At 44.1% G+C, this 15,934-nt stretch overlaps 1 protein-coding gene and 3 non-coding genes across 4 annotated transcripts in view; 1 reads left to right on the top strand and 3 right to left on the bottom strand.

The window, feature by feature from the left end:
* Positions 1-2,189: 2,189 nt before the first annotated feature.
* LOC144723844 (U5 spliceosomal RNA) lies at positions 2,190-2,306 on the bottom strand. The gene has a single exon (XR_013586374.1). It is a non-coding gene; the product is annotated as a U5 spliceosomal RNA (small nuclear RNA).
* Positions 2,307-3,176: 870 nt separating this feature from the next.
* Positions 3,177-3,340, bottom strand: LOC144723596 (U1 spliceosomal RNA). The gene has a single exon (XR_013586234.1). It is a non-coding gene; the product is annotated as a U1 spliceosomal RNA (small nuclear RNA).
* Positions 3,341-4,937: 1,597 nt separating this feature from the next.
* LOC144723713 (U5 spliceosomal RNA) lies at positions 4,938-5,053 on the bottom strand. Its single transcript, XR_013586269.1, has one exon. It is a non-coding gene; the product is annotated as a U5 spliceosomal RNA (small nuclear RNA).
* A 6,016-nt stretch (positions 5,054-11,069) lies between these two features.
* Positions 11,070-15,934, top strand: part of ABAT (4-aminobutyrate aminotransferase) — a 63,931-nt gene continuing 59,066 nt past the window's right edge. The window contains exon 1 of the mRNA XM_078599012.1: positions 11,070-11,338. The gene's annotated coding sequence lies outside the window, so the exon portion shown is untranslated. The remainder of the gene's footprint in view (positions 11,339-15,934) is intronic.

The following is a 15,934-nucleotide window of genomic DNA, read 5'->3' as shown; positions in this document are numbered from 1 at the left end:
ACTTTCAAGAACCTGGCGGCTTCAATTTAACTGCTCTATAAATAGTCTCCACTGTACAGCGTGGGGGCAGGGATTTCATGCCATGTGGTTAGTCAACATTTGCGTCATCATGAAACGGGCGGCTACAGTCCTCTCGTCCTCTGGCTTGAGATGGCTGCCACCTATGGGTCAGATGATTTTCTGCCACAATAAAGCAATTGGTAATTAAATATTTTTATAAAATTCCCTAAACAGTGTAAAATTTTGGAAAAAAATTTTCACGAAAATTAATTGCCAAGCACAACGAGTCTGTGTGAAAAATGTCAGCTCGATTGAATCACGGGAAGTGAGTTAAAAAACGACCGAAAGATTTGCACGGTCGTAAGCAAGCAAGCAAGCACGCAAGCACGCAAGCAAGTGAACTTAATAAAAATTAACCCGTAAAAACAAAGTTTTTCACTATAAATCCTTTATATGCGTGGCGGCTAGAGTCCTCTCGTCCTCTGGCTTGAGATGGCTGCAATCTATGGGTCAGATGATTGTCTGCCAGTATTAAGCAATTGGTAATTAAATATTTAATTTGTTTTCCCTTAACAGTGTAAAATTTTGGAAAAACATTTTCACGAACATTAATTGTCTGTCACAACGAGTCTGTGTGGAAAATGTCAGCTCGATTGAATCACGGGAAGTGAGTTAAAAAACGACCGAAAGATTTGCACGGTCGTAAGCAAGCAAGCAAGCACGCAAGCACGCAAGCAAGTGAACTTAATAAAAATTAACCCGTAAAAACAAAGTTTTTCACTATAAATCCTTTATATGCGTGGCGGCTAGAGTCCTCTCGTCCTCTGGCTTGAGATGGCTGCAATCTATGGGTCAGATGATTGTCTGCCAGTATTAAGCAATTGGTAATTAAATATTTAATTTGTTTTCCCTTAACAGTGTAAAATTTTGGAAAAACATTTTCACGAACATTAATTGTCTGTCACAACGAGTCTGTGTGGAAAATGTCAGCTCGATTGAATCACGGGAAGTGAGTTAAAAAACGACCGAAAGATTTGCACGGTCGTAAGCAAGCAAGCAAGCACGCAAGCACGCAAGCAAGTGAACTTAATAAAAATTAACCCGTAAAAACAAAGTTTTTCACTATAAATCCTTTATATGCGTGGCGGCTAGAGTCCTCTCGTCCTCTGGCTTGAGATGGCTGCAATCTATGGGTCAGATGATTGTCTGCCAGTATTAAGCAATTGGTAATTAAATATTTAATTTGTTTTCCCTTAACAGTGTAAAATTTTGGAAAAACATTTTCACGAACATTAATTGTCTGTCACAACGAGTCTGTGTGGAAAATGTCAGCTCGATTGGATCACGGGAAGTGGGTTAAAAAACGATTGAAAGATTTGCACGGTCGTAAGCAAGCAAGCACGCAAGCAAGCAAGCATGCGAACTTAATATAAAGGATTTAATAAAGGATTTAAAAAGAATGTTTTCACTCCCGTGAAAATGGATGTCTTCAAGGAGCTTCTTTACACCTCCATGCACCTGGACCCTGCGCCTCACTCAATGGACCTTGTCTCAGTCGCTTTCTCTCTCACACCGGAAGACGGTCGCTTGTTGCGATCGAAACGTCGCGATCTATAAATTTGCTATCTACGTGACTTTACCGAAATAACTAAAGAGTATTACTGGTAGGAGCCTCCTGGTTACACCAGCCCACAGGGGATTATTGTGTCCGTCCGTCCGTCGTGCAGGGAGGGGCTGGGTGGGGCTGGGTGAGGAGGGGCTGGGTGCGGAGTGTGGGGAGGGGCTGGGTTTGGAGGGGAGGGTGGGGAGGGGCTGGGTGGGGAGGGTGGGGCTGGGTCGGAGGTGGGAGGGGTGGGGCTGGGTGGGGAGGGGCTGGTCACCCCGTGGTGCCCTTATAAAACTCAACGTTTAACCTACTCACGCGGGCTTGTGGTGCCCTTATAAAACTCAACGTTTAACCTACTCACGCCGGCTTGTGCCCGCCCTCACAGTCGGCCATATTTGCGGAATATACACCACGCCGCCGTTGACCCTGGCCATTGACCGAGCAACCCAACGTTCCTACCAGATCCCTCCGCAGGAATTTGTTACTAATTCTGGCTATACATCAATTTCAATGTACAGTATTTTTCATTCAAAGCAGAGTGCGATTTTTCCGCAACGAAAAACTGTTTTTTATTATAAATAGGAGCCCTGCACGCAGGGCAACAAAAATTTTGTTTACAGACTCGTTGAATTGTTCCTCTCCACGGAAATATTTAGTAAAAGGCGAAAGATTTATTCGCTTTGAAGAGGAACCAGAGCATTTAAATTCAACAACCCACCCGTCACGTTATTAGATAAGAGCCCTCCCTCTCTACTATATGGGGTCCCTAACCCTGACGCGCCCTCACATGAAAATAACATCACCTTTCCAAGATATTTCACAACGTGCATATTTATTCATCGATTAATTAAACAACCCGAATATTTCCAATAGTTTAACGGTGGTTCTGGCTGAATGAAATTACAAAAAAATCATCTTCTTCGTCAGTGGTCCTGAAAGCGATTATTTGTATGTTTTTAATGTTCAACGTGAAAAAAACGTAAACTTAGGATGCCCTTCTCATACGTTGGGTTCGGATCGGTGACCTCAATTTACCACGTATAATTTAACACGTAGGATTTCACGACAAATATCCATAATAGTTTTTTTTTTGGGTTACATCGCGTAAATATATAAATGTGTCGTTAAACGCGCCACCATCCGACAGCCAATTTGTAAGGTTTGTCACGTAAATAGAACACGCCAATTCGTTACTCGTATAGCCACACCGGTGTATTGGAGAGCAAAACCACAACATTTACAATCGACGTTTCGCCAGTAATTACAACTAACTTCATCAGGCGAAAGCCATCATTTGTGGAAAAATCCTCCTTTTTCGTTCCTTAAACAGAGGGGTAGATGTGATGACGTAACTTGTGAGCTCTTCTTGATAGAGGTGGGGAGGGGGGGTTAATGAATGCATATAAATGGCAATGCGTAACAATTGCCGTTTGGGTGATTCATATGCTAATCAACGTATGCATGCGCATTATTACCACAGACCCAACTTATAACGCCATCCTTCGTTTGTCCTAATATGTCGCCGAATAAAGAAACGCACCAAGACAAACATTATTTTTCTTTAAATATTCGGGGGATAGCGCGAACGCAGTCCCCCAGTATCACAAATTATACAGTCGAGTTTCCCGCATTTGGGGAAATCGCAGGGGTCAACCCACCCGCAGTGCAATGGATGAGCCTCGCCCTGGGAGGACCACCTAAGTGATCATGGTGCCTCCCCTGTCAGGTAAGTATGAGTTGGGATGCTCCCACTATCCCTATATGACTCAGAATCCTGTACCTTTACGCTATGGGCCCTCGTAAAGCTTTTAAGTGGTGATAATTGAGAACGTAAAATTATTTAACACTGTAATTTTACAATAAGAAGAAAAATGTTAGTCAAACAATCACTAGTTTGAAAAGGTAACATTTATGTTAGCTGAAAGCAGTTTACGAAGTAACTCCACAAATGCATTGACAGCAGACTTTCAGGCTTCGCTATGAATTCACATTGTACGTAATGGCCATTTCACCCACTATGCGCCCGTCAGACAAGCAGAGTGACCAGCAGAGGGCAGTGCCTCACAATTGTTGGACTGCGCAGAAAGAACCACGCAGGAGTACAGGAACCCCCCACAATTTCACGAAAATTTTAATATGAAAAAATAATAATGTTTTAAACACGCTTTAATGAAATGTACTGTCCGAGCTGCCCCTCCCCCTGCCCCCATCGCCCCTCCCCTCCTTCCACATCCCCCGCCCCTCGGCGTGGCTCCTTGAGGCTTGCCGTGACGTAAGGGACCGTGGTGATTTACAGGCAACGTGAGGTTAGTGTCGACAATTAGAGCCGTTAAAAAATTAACCCGTAAAAACAAAGTTGTTCACTATAAATCCTTTATGTGCGTGGCGGCTAGAGTCCTCTCGTCCTCTGGCTTGAGATGGCTGCCACCTATGGGTCAGATGATTGCCTGCCACCATTAAGCAATTGGTAATTAAATATATTTTTTTTTCCTAAAAAGTGTAAAGTTATGGAAAAAAAATTTCACGAAAATAAATTGTCACGCACAACGAGTCTGTGTGCAAAATGTCAGCTCGATTGGATCACGAGAAGTGGGTTAAAAAACGACCGAAAGATTTGCACGGTCGTAAGCACGCAAGCAAGCAAGTGAACTTAATATAAAGGATTTAAAAAGAATGTTTTCACTCCCGTGAAAATGGATGTCTCCAAGGAGCTTCTTTACACCTCTATGCACCTGGACCCTGCGCCTCACTCAATGGACCTTGTCTCAGTCGCTTTCTCTCTCTCACCGGAAGACGGTCGCTTGTTGCGATCGAAACGTCGCGATCTATAAATTTGCTATCTACGTGACTTTACCGAAATAACCAAAGAGTATTGCTGGTAGGAACCTCCTGGTTACACCAGCCCACAGGGGATTATTGTGTCCGTCCGTCGTGCAGGGAGGGGCTGGGTGGGGGGTGGGAGGGGTCGGGCTGGGTGGGGAGGGTGGGGAGGGGCTGGGTGGGGCTGGGTGGGAGGTGGGAGGGCGGGGCTGGGTTGGGAGGGGCTGGGTTGGGAGGGGCTGGTCACCCCGTGGTGCCCTTATAAAACTCAACGTTTAACCTACTCACGCCGGCTTGCGTCCGTCCTCACAGTCGGCCATATTTGCGGAATACACCACGCCGCCGTTGACCCTGGCCATTGACCGAGCAACCCAACGTTCCTACCAGCTCCCTCCGCAGGAATATGTTACTAATTCTGGCTATACTGTACATCAACTTCCATGTACAGTATTTTTCATTCAAAGCAGTGCCATTTTTCCGCAACGAAAGACTGTTTTTGATTATAAATAGGAGCCCTGCACGCAGGGCAACAAAAAATTGTTTACAGACTCATTGAATTGTTCCTCTCCACGGAAATCTTTAGTAAAAGGCGAAAGATTTATTCGCTTTGAAGAGAAACCAGAGCATTTAACTTCAAAATCCCACCTGTCACGTTATTAGAGAAGAGCCTGCCCTCTCTACTATATGGGGTCCCTAACCCTGACTCTCTCTCAAATGAAAATAACATCACCTTTCCCAGATATTTCACAACGTGCATATTTATTAATCGATTATTGAACATTTCCTTGAATGTTTATGTTTAACTATTGATATTTTCTTTCTTTAAAAAGATGCTGTCACGTTATATTTATCCCCCACCGGAAATCTAATTTGCATACCGACCTCACAACCGGAAATCGTCCGAGTGGAGCGCCACGTGTCCAATGACAAAGATTCCCCGTGTAGCCTCCAACAGACACAACGCAAGGGGGGGTGGGTGGGCCAGCAAACAACACCCGACCGCCTTTGTCTCCCCACAGTGGCGATGCTTATACACACCGCACCAGGTACACATTCGAGGCCGAGTAGACCTAGGGGAGGAGGCCCCCACGGGTGCCGGTTCCATGTAATCGCCGCGTTCGTAGCGTTCCCTGCTACTCCACCACCACCTCCATATGTGCTGTTCGCCCCCTGTCGGACGAGCTGTGGTTCAGGTCTCGTCTTTTTGCCGCGGGGTGGGCGATCACGAAGAACATTCACGATTTATATACGACGGCACCGGAACGCAGATATAATCGCGTTTGTTTGCATTGTCAAAAAAATAAACCGCCCCGACTCGTTCTTGTTCTATTGTGTGTGGATGCCGTGAACGAGTGTGTCTCTGTACGCACCGCTAATGTAAATGGTGCTTTGCTAATGTTAAGAGTGTAATGTGCATCTTACAACTGCAATTGAAGTGCTTGGAGTGAACTTAATCGCTGCTGGTGAACGGACTTCGGCCAAGAATAAACTTTAAGAGGCACCTTAGTGGATTACTTATCCATAAATATTTTTTTTTAATGTTAAATCGCGTAAATGTAAATGTGTCGTTAAACCCGCCACCACCCGACACGGCCAACGAGTACGGGATGTCACGTAAACAACACGTGGCAATTACCAGTTACTTTAGCACGACGGTATGTTGGAGAATAAACAAAAATTACTTTATTATGGATATTGGTCGAGGATGCTGACGTATTTACGTGGAACTTAATGTATACTCTTCCATACTTAACCACGCTGTGTCAGTACGGATTGGTAAGGGCGGGAGCATAGATTAGTGCAGTACAATGGATTTGGGATGTTTATGCACTGCCCCCTACTGATAGTCCTCGCAACAAAGTGGAGGGGCCTCATCCATCCAGCAGTGAATTGACAATTACAAAGCTATACTATACACTACTATCCTACACACTATGCACTACTATACAGCATACACTACCATACACTACACTATACACTACACTACTATACACTACACTATACACTACACTACTATACACAACACTGCTATACACTACACTATGCACGACACTATGCACTACACTACTAAACACTATGACGGGCATACACCACGCTCCCACCCCCACCCATACGATTTACCTGTATTATTGTACAGAGGAATTGAGTTTTCAGGTCCATACGGCGTACAGCCATTTCAATGCGGGCAACAACATGTTTTTGTCTATTTGTTTGTTTCTGCCTTGCGATGGGACTTCGTAGGATTAACGTTGAGATTTATAAGGGCACGGGGTGACCAAAAAGGTCTGAATTTGTAATAATGTCGGCACTGCTATGGGGTTCTTCTTCTTCTTTAGTGCTGCCTAACGGCGTGTGCGACTTCACGATGATATTGGTCCCGGTCTAGCACGGCGTGTAGAGTTTGTGCTGCTGTTGTTAATTGTAGCCATGTTTTGATGTTACTGAGCCATGTCGTTTTTGGCCGTCCTGGTCGTTTTTTCCCTTCGATTTTTCCTTCCAGGATTAGCTTTAATAGCTGGTATTTGTGGTCGTTTCGGGCAATGTGGCCTAGGTAGTAACACTTCCTGCTAATGATGGTCTTCAGCAGTTGCCTGTCAGTGCCCATATCTTGCAGAACTTGTGTATTGCTGGTTTTGGCTGTCCATAGGATTTTCAGCATTCTTCGATACAGCCACATCTCGAAAGCTTCGAGCCTTTTTGTTGCTGTTATTGTCAGTGTCCACGTCTCAACTCCGTACAGCAAAATTGACCAGATGTAGCATTTCAGTGTGCGCAGTTTCAGTGATGTACTCAAGTTGCGGTCTGCAAGGAGTGTTTTCCATTTAATAAATGCTTGCCTTGCTTGTTCAATTCTGCTCTTGATTTCGACTTCATGGTTCAACTGATCGTCAATGATTACACCAAGGTATTTAAATCGGTGTACTTGTTCCAATTTTTCGCTACCAAGCTTGATTGTTATTTCGCTTGTAGTTCGGCTGACCTTCATAACCTTTGTTTTCTTTTTATTAATTCGTAAGCCCCATATTTGACTCTCTGTGGCAACCTCGTCCAAGATTTGTTGTAGGTCTTGTTCCGAATCGGCCAGCAGTGCAGTGTCGTCGGCATACCTGATGTTGTTGATGTATTGTCCATTGACTTTAATACCAATGTTTTTATCTGCTAGTGTTCGATCAAAAATCTGCTCCGAGTAGATGTTGAAAAGACTGGGTGAAAGTGGGCAGCCTTGTCGTACACCTTTTTGTATTGGTGTTGGGTCTGTAAATTCGTTGTCATATCGGAGTTGGGCTGTTTGCTTCCAATAAAGAGCAATGATGAAGTTGATGTCGTTTTTATCTAGTCCCAGTTGTTTTAATAGAGCTGCTAGTTGGTCGTGGTCGACTGAGTCAAAGGCTTTCTCGTAATCTATGAAGCAGATGTACACTTCTTTCTGATGTTCGTAGCATCGCTGTAGTAGTATCTGTAGACAGAAGATTGCTTCTCTTGTGCCTAGTCCTTTGCAGAAGCCAAACTGTGTGTTCTTCAATGCATTTTCGCATGTGGAGCGTATGCGCTGTTGGATCACCTTCAGGAAGACTTTCAGCACGTGGCTCATCAAGCTTATCAGTCTGTAGTCCTCGCATTTCCGGCTTGTTGCTTTCTTTGGTATGGCCACAAAGATGGATTGTAGCCAGTCGGATGGAATTTTATTGCCATTGTATATTTGATTGTACCAATTAGTCAGTTGTCGTATGTTGTTACTGTCTAATAGTTTGAGCAATTCTACATGGATTGTGTCGGGCCCGCACGCTTTGCCTGACTTAGCTGTTTTGATTGCATGTTCTACTTCTGATGTTAAAATGTGTAGAGCGTCTTTCGACATCTGTTGGTCTTTTTCTGCAGGTGTTCTCATGGCGCCATAGAGCTTGTGTATATAGTTTGTCCAGGTGTTCATTTTTTCTTGTTTATTTAGGATTGGTTGGTTGTTGTCCGCATACAAGGTAGCTGTTGGGGCTGGTCTGTAGATGTTACCAGCTTCTTTGAGCTTCTTGTGCAGAGTAAAATTGTCATGTTTTTTAATTAGTTCTTCAATCTCGGCGCATTGTTCTTCCATCCACTTTTCTTTTGCCTGTCGGATTGCTTCTCTGATCTTCTGTTGCATTTGTTTGTACTTCTCCAAGTTGTTGTTTTTGTACATTCTTCGTTGGCTCATTAGATCGAGAATACAATGTGTCATCCATCGTTGTTTCTTTTTCGGTGGCTGATGTCCCAGCATGACTTCTGTTGTTTCTGTGATGCATTGTTTGAACGAGCGCCAGTACTCCTGAACATCTGCTGTTTCTGTTGTTATTGAGCGGATGCTATCGTTGAGATGTTGCTGTACTTGTCTTTTATCGGCGCTGTTCTTCAGTTTCTCCAGGTCTGCTCGTCTCGTCTTTGTACATTGTATTGATCGCAATTTGAGTCTTATTGTAGCTGTTACTGGGTTATGATCTGACGCTATATCGGCTCCAGGGTAGGTTTTTGCTGTAATCACACTGGACTTAAACCTGATGTTAATTAGGATATAATCGATTTGGTTCCTGACGATGTTGTTGTCGGAGTCTTGCGGCGAGGTCCACGTGTACAGTCGTCGAGGTGGTAATTGGAACCACGTGTTAGCAATACTGAAACGTTCTTCTTGGCAGAATTGAACCAGTCTGTCGCCTCGTTCATTCCTTGTTCCTAGTCCGTGTTCTCCGACAATGTTCTGCATTCGACCGTGGCCAACCTTGGCATTGAAATCGCCGAGGATTATAGTGATGTCTTGCTTCTTCAGCGGCTTCAGCGTGTTGGTTAGTTGCTTATAGAACGATTCGATTTCATGATCTTGTTTATCTGCTGTTGGAGCATAAACCTGTAGAATGTTCACGTTGACTTTGTTGCCTGCTAATTGTAGTAGTGCTATTCGTTCTGATACTGGGGTAAAGTTGTTGACTTTATTCGCTAATTTCTTGTGTACTATAAAGGCGACACCGTATGTTTGTTTGGTGTTTTCTTCTCCTCCGGAGCAGAAGATGTGGTGTTCGCTCGATATAAACTTTTTTGTTCCAGGCCATTTAGTTTCGCTTAGACCGATTATGTTGATTTTAAGTCGATCCATTTCTTGTATGACATTGGCTAGTTTTCCTGCTTGAAGTAAACTTCTAACGTTCCAAGTTGCTACTTTGAAAGGGTTCTTTGACACAAGCTCGGAGATTCTTAGCACCCCTGTCCTATTTAAAGGACGCCGATACTCAGGGCCTTTGTTGATTTTGCTTGTCATCATTGAAGTTTTCAAGGGAGCAATAATCCAAGTAGTTTCCCGTTGCTTTCTTGGATCACCATTTATTTGAAAAGGTCATGTGGGGACCTTTCGAAACGGGTTTTGTCTGACGTCTCCACTGAAGTCTTCCCGCCTTGGGTGACCCTTCTGAGAGCACTAGGCTCTCGACGGTATAGCGATCAGCTTCTCAGACGTACACAAACTCTCTCGCCGCGTTAAGGCACCGTTTCTCGAGAGAGCTATGGGGTTCACAGATATGCAATTAAACACATTACTGCGGAGGGAGCTGGTAGGAACGTTGGGTTGCTCGGTCAATGGCCAGGGTCAACGGCGGCGTAGTGTATTCCGCAAATATGACCGACTGTGAGGGCGGGCACAAGCCGGCGTGAGTAGGTTAAACGTTGAGTTTTATAAGGGGACCACGGGGTGACCAGCCCCTCCCCACCCAGCCCCACCCCTCCCACCCCCCACCCAGCCCCACCCAGCCCCTCCCCACCCTCCCCTCCCCATCCAGCCCCACCCAGCCCCTCCCCACCCTCCCCTCCCCACCCAGCCCCTCCCTTCCCACCCTCCCCTCCCCACCCTCCCCTCTCCACCCAGCCTCACCCCTCCCATTTTTGGATGCACGACGGACGGACGGACACAATAATCCCCTGTGGGCTGGTGTAACCAGGAGGTTCCTACCAGTATTATTCGTGTGCCAGGTGTTGTGAAGGTATTGAATGATCAGACCCAGGAACATTCGCTGAATGTGTAGACATGTTCGGGCTGGTCGTGTTTATGATTGCTCAGGATAATCGTGTTTGTTTATCCGGTTAGATGATGTGAGCGAATGATCTGAACGAGGAATGGACTTGCAGTCTATGTTGCCTCCAGTGTGTATAAAACGAATTCTGTTTTGTCGGAAATCACAAGTAACAATTTTTTTCAGCTTTGTGTTTTTTATCGTTCATTATAACTGTTAAACTTTGCGAAAAGATGGCATTCAAAGGGGGGGTGTCGGTGACATTTTAACCACTGGCATCGTCAACCGCGTTATTCAGAGAAGTGTCAATTAAGGTCAACCAAACAGCCTAATTACTCGGGTGGTGCGCGTAAAGCCACATTTTGGCCACCCCTAGGTGCGATTAAAACCACATTTCTTCAGTACTGTATTCTCCCATGTGCTGCAGGATTGCTATCTTACACATTTCACAAACGTACAAAGTAACGTTGTTACAGAAGTTCTGAATTTGTTGCTATATTCACTGTATTTAGTGATTAAGGTAGTTAATTCGATTAATAGGATCGCATCACACGCCCGGTGGTAATTAACCACAACGCTTCAACTACGAGTCAACGTGGCGGGCTCATTGATAAATCGAATCATTCACAAAACATCGATAACTCGAAATTCCCTGGTGGGTGCGTTTCAGGTCATCGGGGAGAGTTAAGTTGGAAAAGCTTTGGGAGCGGTGCATTTGGAACGCATTCCATGTTTTATATAATCTAATCACCGGAATAATAACATCCGTTCTAGGCAACAGAGGGTTGTTTTTGTGTCGCTGCGACTGCTGCTGCTTTCATCTGAAGATTCCAGCGAGGAGCTTGGCCTGACTGCCTTTCTTTCCCTGCTCTCCATACAAAAAAAGGTACATACAGAACCAAAAGGTTTGGTAATTATTGTTGTTGTTGAACAAGCGAATGTTACAATGTTGTGACTTGGACAAACAGGAATCTATGAAACGGTGACGATAAAATAGAGAGAATGTGGTGGTAATGATGGCAATAATGCTCGCGCAAGATTTCCGCAAGTGAATGCGGTCTGCATTGTAAGCAGGGCTGGCGTTTTGGCGTTACACTCACTGTGCTTGCTGATCTATGTGTGTGTGCTTGGACTAATCCTAGCATTGTGTAAGGAAAATGACGTTGTTCTTGTAAAAATATGCGAGTGTCCACGTGTATGCTGTACTCTGTTCACTGTGTGTGTGTGAATATAAGCGATTGTGCGTTTAGATCGGTGTGTGTGCTTGTGCGTTTCAGGGAGTACGGGGTTTTATTTCTGTTATCAACGCTTGCACATGTCCATGGCGTGGCTCGCCGATCTTGGGTGTTGACGAGGTCGGCTCGGCCTGAACATGAGCACTTAGTGCGATGTAAACACGCCAGCACAGTTCACGTGTTGGTCTCTGTGTTCTGGCTAAACTCGGTTCATGCGTAACACCAGGATCTCTGCCAGCGAGTATTTGACGCTTCACGTGGCTTCAAAGTGCACCTAGCCTGGCACAAACTCTGCGGTGACGTCGTCATAACTTCGTGGTGGCTGTTGTGGTTGTTATACAGTACTGGACTGCATTCTTTTCACATGCTGTGGGTGTGTTAAATCGAATTTGTCAATGACTTGAGCATGTGTATGGGGATGTAATCTGTACGTCATGTGTGCTAGAATAATTATGTGTATCCACCTTCCTAGGAATCTATGTTGTGTGAATGAAACAATGTTTTATTTACGTGTGAATAGCCAAATAGGTGTTTATCGTATCCATACTACTGTAGTTCTGTTTGGTTGTTCACCACTGAGCCACTTTTCTTGGTGTTGGCGATTTAATTATGAAGTGGAGAACGTGGGCATTTAGACCCAATCGGCCGAAATACCTCGTTAAATTATAACATCTCCCTCTATTGGACTTAAGGAAAACATACCTAACTAATTTAGAAACCCTTTCTTTAAAAAGAGCCATTCATATCTATGCTAATTTGGTGAGATGATACGGTTTATTAATCGATTACCAGGAATGCTTTGACAATCCAGCAATGTGGCTGTAAGTTGGGTAGCCAGTGGATAATGAAACTCGGTGCTCCGTCCATGCAATGAACCACTGCTGCGAAGATTCGGGTTTAAATCTGGGCCCCCCCAAGAGCAAAATAGTAACCAGTGACCACACAAACAAAAACACGGTACAGTTTGATGTTTGATTTAATATGGTAAAGACCAGGGGTCGGAAACCAAAAGAACAAGAGCCCTTTTTTCTAATTCAGTAAAAAAACTTTTCAATAACCACAATCATCATGCCTGTAAGCGTCTCGCTTATTACAGACCAGTTCAGACCTTATCGATCGCCCCGTGCCCTTATAAATCCAACGTTCATCCTATAAAGTCCCATCGCAAGGGAGAAAAACAAATAGACAAAACACATGTACTCAATTTCCCTATATAAGAATGCGGGTAAACCATATGGGTTGACAGGTATGTGCAATGCATGTGAACACGAGAAGGTCTTCAGTAAATACGTCACGAAGCGGTTCTTCATGAGCCGCAGGTTTGCAAACCCGAGCATAGACCAACGACAGAGGTAGCAAACGGCTTTTGATTCCTTACCCATACCCGTACCCGGCCGCACCAGGGTCGCAAACGGGTACCCGTACCCGGCCGTACCCGTACCCTACCCGTACTCGGCCGGGCAGGGTACGGGTATCGGGTACCTGATTGCGACCTCTGGGATGAAGCCATGTTGCAGGCGCGGGTGGGTTGATTCTAGGAACTTAAATTGTGAGAAGAGACAAGACGTTGGGAAATGAGTGACAAACAGTTACTCACCAGTGACTCACGGTCTACCCGTACCCGGCCGCACCAGGGTCGCAAACGGGTACCCGTACCCGGCCGGGTACGGGTAGCCGAGTATCGGGTAGGGTACGGGTATCGGGTACCCGGTTGCGACCTCTGACCAACGATGGGGTTGCTTGGTCGAAAATATTGATGACAACCTGGTCGGAGGGCATGAGGTTTAGCGCCACCTGATGTGTGCATACGTAGAAGTCCATTGGAGAGGACAAGTCAAGTTGTGCAGTGATTACGTCTGCGAATGTTCCTTGGTGAAGAAGATTCTCTGCTGCCAGTAGAAGGGTGGTCTGAAATGGACACCTTTGCAATGTGATATCTAATTACCTAGGTCAAAGCGACTCTGAGCTCAATTATACATTAGGCAGTGTTCATCTCAGTTTTCTCAGTTTCTCACTTTCATTTATTTGGTACAAGCCTTGTGAGCCATTCGGCTCTTGAATCGGGTGCAACCGCAACAAACAAAAAACTAAAACATAAAACAAAAACATTTGCAGTCCTGACCCAGTTTTGGAACTTCCAAATTTATGTGGTGGCACTCTCTCATCCAACACTAACTTTTGATTGTCGTGATGTATGTTAGTTTAAATGCAAAGAAACAAAAGCAAGTTGTAAATAAACGTTCAGTACTGGTGTATTGTTACATCACAGGATTGTGAAATGTGGCGATGGCTTGGAGAGACCTTCATCCAGCAGTAGATTGGTCATGGCTGACCATGCTGCTGAAGTAAACACAAGTTGTTTAAGTTACTGTAACGTACATGGTTAATTAAAACTGCAAGACTTGAAGTTCAAATGGAAAATAATAATTTTTGGCCCATTTTTTGCAGGGAGATTTGATGTATTATGCAGATAATAGAGCCTTAATTTAAACTGACCGCCCCAGTCCATGGCAACAAACATTTGTGTATATTTTATACTGGATGTGGATCTCTCTTTACACTTTAGTTAATTCCTATAATAAATATTTTCAACATTTTTACCATCCAATCCAAATAGGACCCAGCTGAAATCTCCAACACTTGGTTTGGCTTTGAGGATTACCGTACTCTTAACGTTAATTGTCAGCAACTAATATATTAAAAGTTTAAAACTTTCATTTACATCCCTCTGTGATGATTACAATCGGTACCACTTTACGGGAAGTAGTCTGTGGTCGCCATAGCAATGTGAAACTTCTCAAACTGGTTCAATGCCATCAACAGACAAGTGGCGCCCACATTGCTTGGTGTGATCAAGGATTAACTTTTTTTGCCTTAATAACATTTTCAGTACGTGTCAGTGCATGTCGGACTTTTAGCCTTACCTGACTTCTGCCAGAGAGGTGATGTAATTGCTCAAAGTGTTTAATGATGAGCATGCGCCATGCCAAGATATCACTTTTATTGGAAACACAAAGCTTTGCGGACAGTTTCTTTTCTGCTATTTTTGACCTCTCTTCTTACAAAGTGCATTTTAGAATTGCCCTTTAAAAAGTTTGGCTCTTCTGTGCTGCACGCGAACACTCATTACTTTGTAACACATTCGTTATCCGTTGACTGAGAGGGCAAAGTACAATCCTGGTAAGTCTATAAACACATTTTATCTACTGTACTGACCTTTCAAATTAGCTTTTTTTAAAATAAATATTACCTGTTTTTAAAGTGACACTTTTGTTCAGATGACGTTGGTTCCCTAGCTTGTAGTGTCTCAGTGTGTGCTATTTCAGATGAATGTGTTGGATTTGGTGGTGTCTTTTAGAGACTTTTATTGATTTCCACAAGGGTTAGCTCATGATCCAAGTTGAACCAAGTCTTAACATTGCGCATTTTGCAAGGCTATGACAAGGCAGCATGCTAAAAGCTCAAATCGGCATACAGTGCAGTGTTCGCAATTTCTTTTATGTTTAGGCTTTGACTTAATTGCTGTTTTCTGTACCTCTAAAATTAAATGTCATACATTGAGTTATTGATACTGTGCAATCAATAACATTGTGTAAAACTAAATGTTTTTCAAAAAACCATTCATCAATTTGCTGATAAAAAAAGAGAATCACGATAGCACCTGAAGACGGTTTGCTTGTGTGGCGATCATAACGTCATGATCTATTATTAATTTTCTACCTACGTGACTTCACCAAAATAACCAAAGAGTATGGATTCCTGCAGTCACGAAAGCTTCAAATCAAGATTGATAGCACCTTGCAAAGGATACCGGCAATAAAACATCATGACACACAACATGGTTGTGCTAAGCTATCGCAGTTCAAACAAGACTGAATGAAATTTGCTGGTCCATTCCACCATCTGAGCACCCTTCCCAGCCCAAACAACACAAACCCCACCGACTGCACATCCTCCACCCCAGAAGAGGCCCCATACTTCAATGACACGCGCTCCAGTTTCCCCAGATAGTCCCAGCAAATTCCAAAGCGGACAGATTTCGGCAGGTCAGCAGATCACAAATAGCCCATGGGCCAAGGCTTTGAATCCGTTTGTATCTACCAGCTTCAGTAGCACATGTACTGCCTAATTTCAGCCAGAAAAGTCTAACGTGATTCCAAAATTCCATATAAAATAACATGTCCAATTACAGAAGTTACACTTTAACAAGAAAAACACGAGGAAAGAAAACCAAAAGCCTTGGTAGT

This window comes from Lampetra planeri, chromosome 1 (genome assembly GCF_965212315.1).
Source record: "Lampetra planeri chromosome 1, kcLamPlan1.2.h2, whole genome shotgun sequence".
Classification (NCBI taxonomy): domain Eukaryota; kingdom Metazoa; phylum Chordata; class Hyperoartia; order Petromyzontiformes; family Petromyzontidae; genus Lampetra; species Lampetra planeri.
This window is presented reverse-complemented; position numbering and strand designations above follow the sequence as displayed.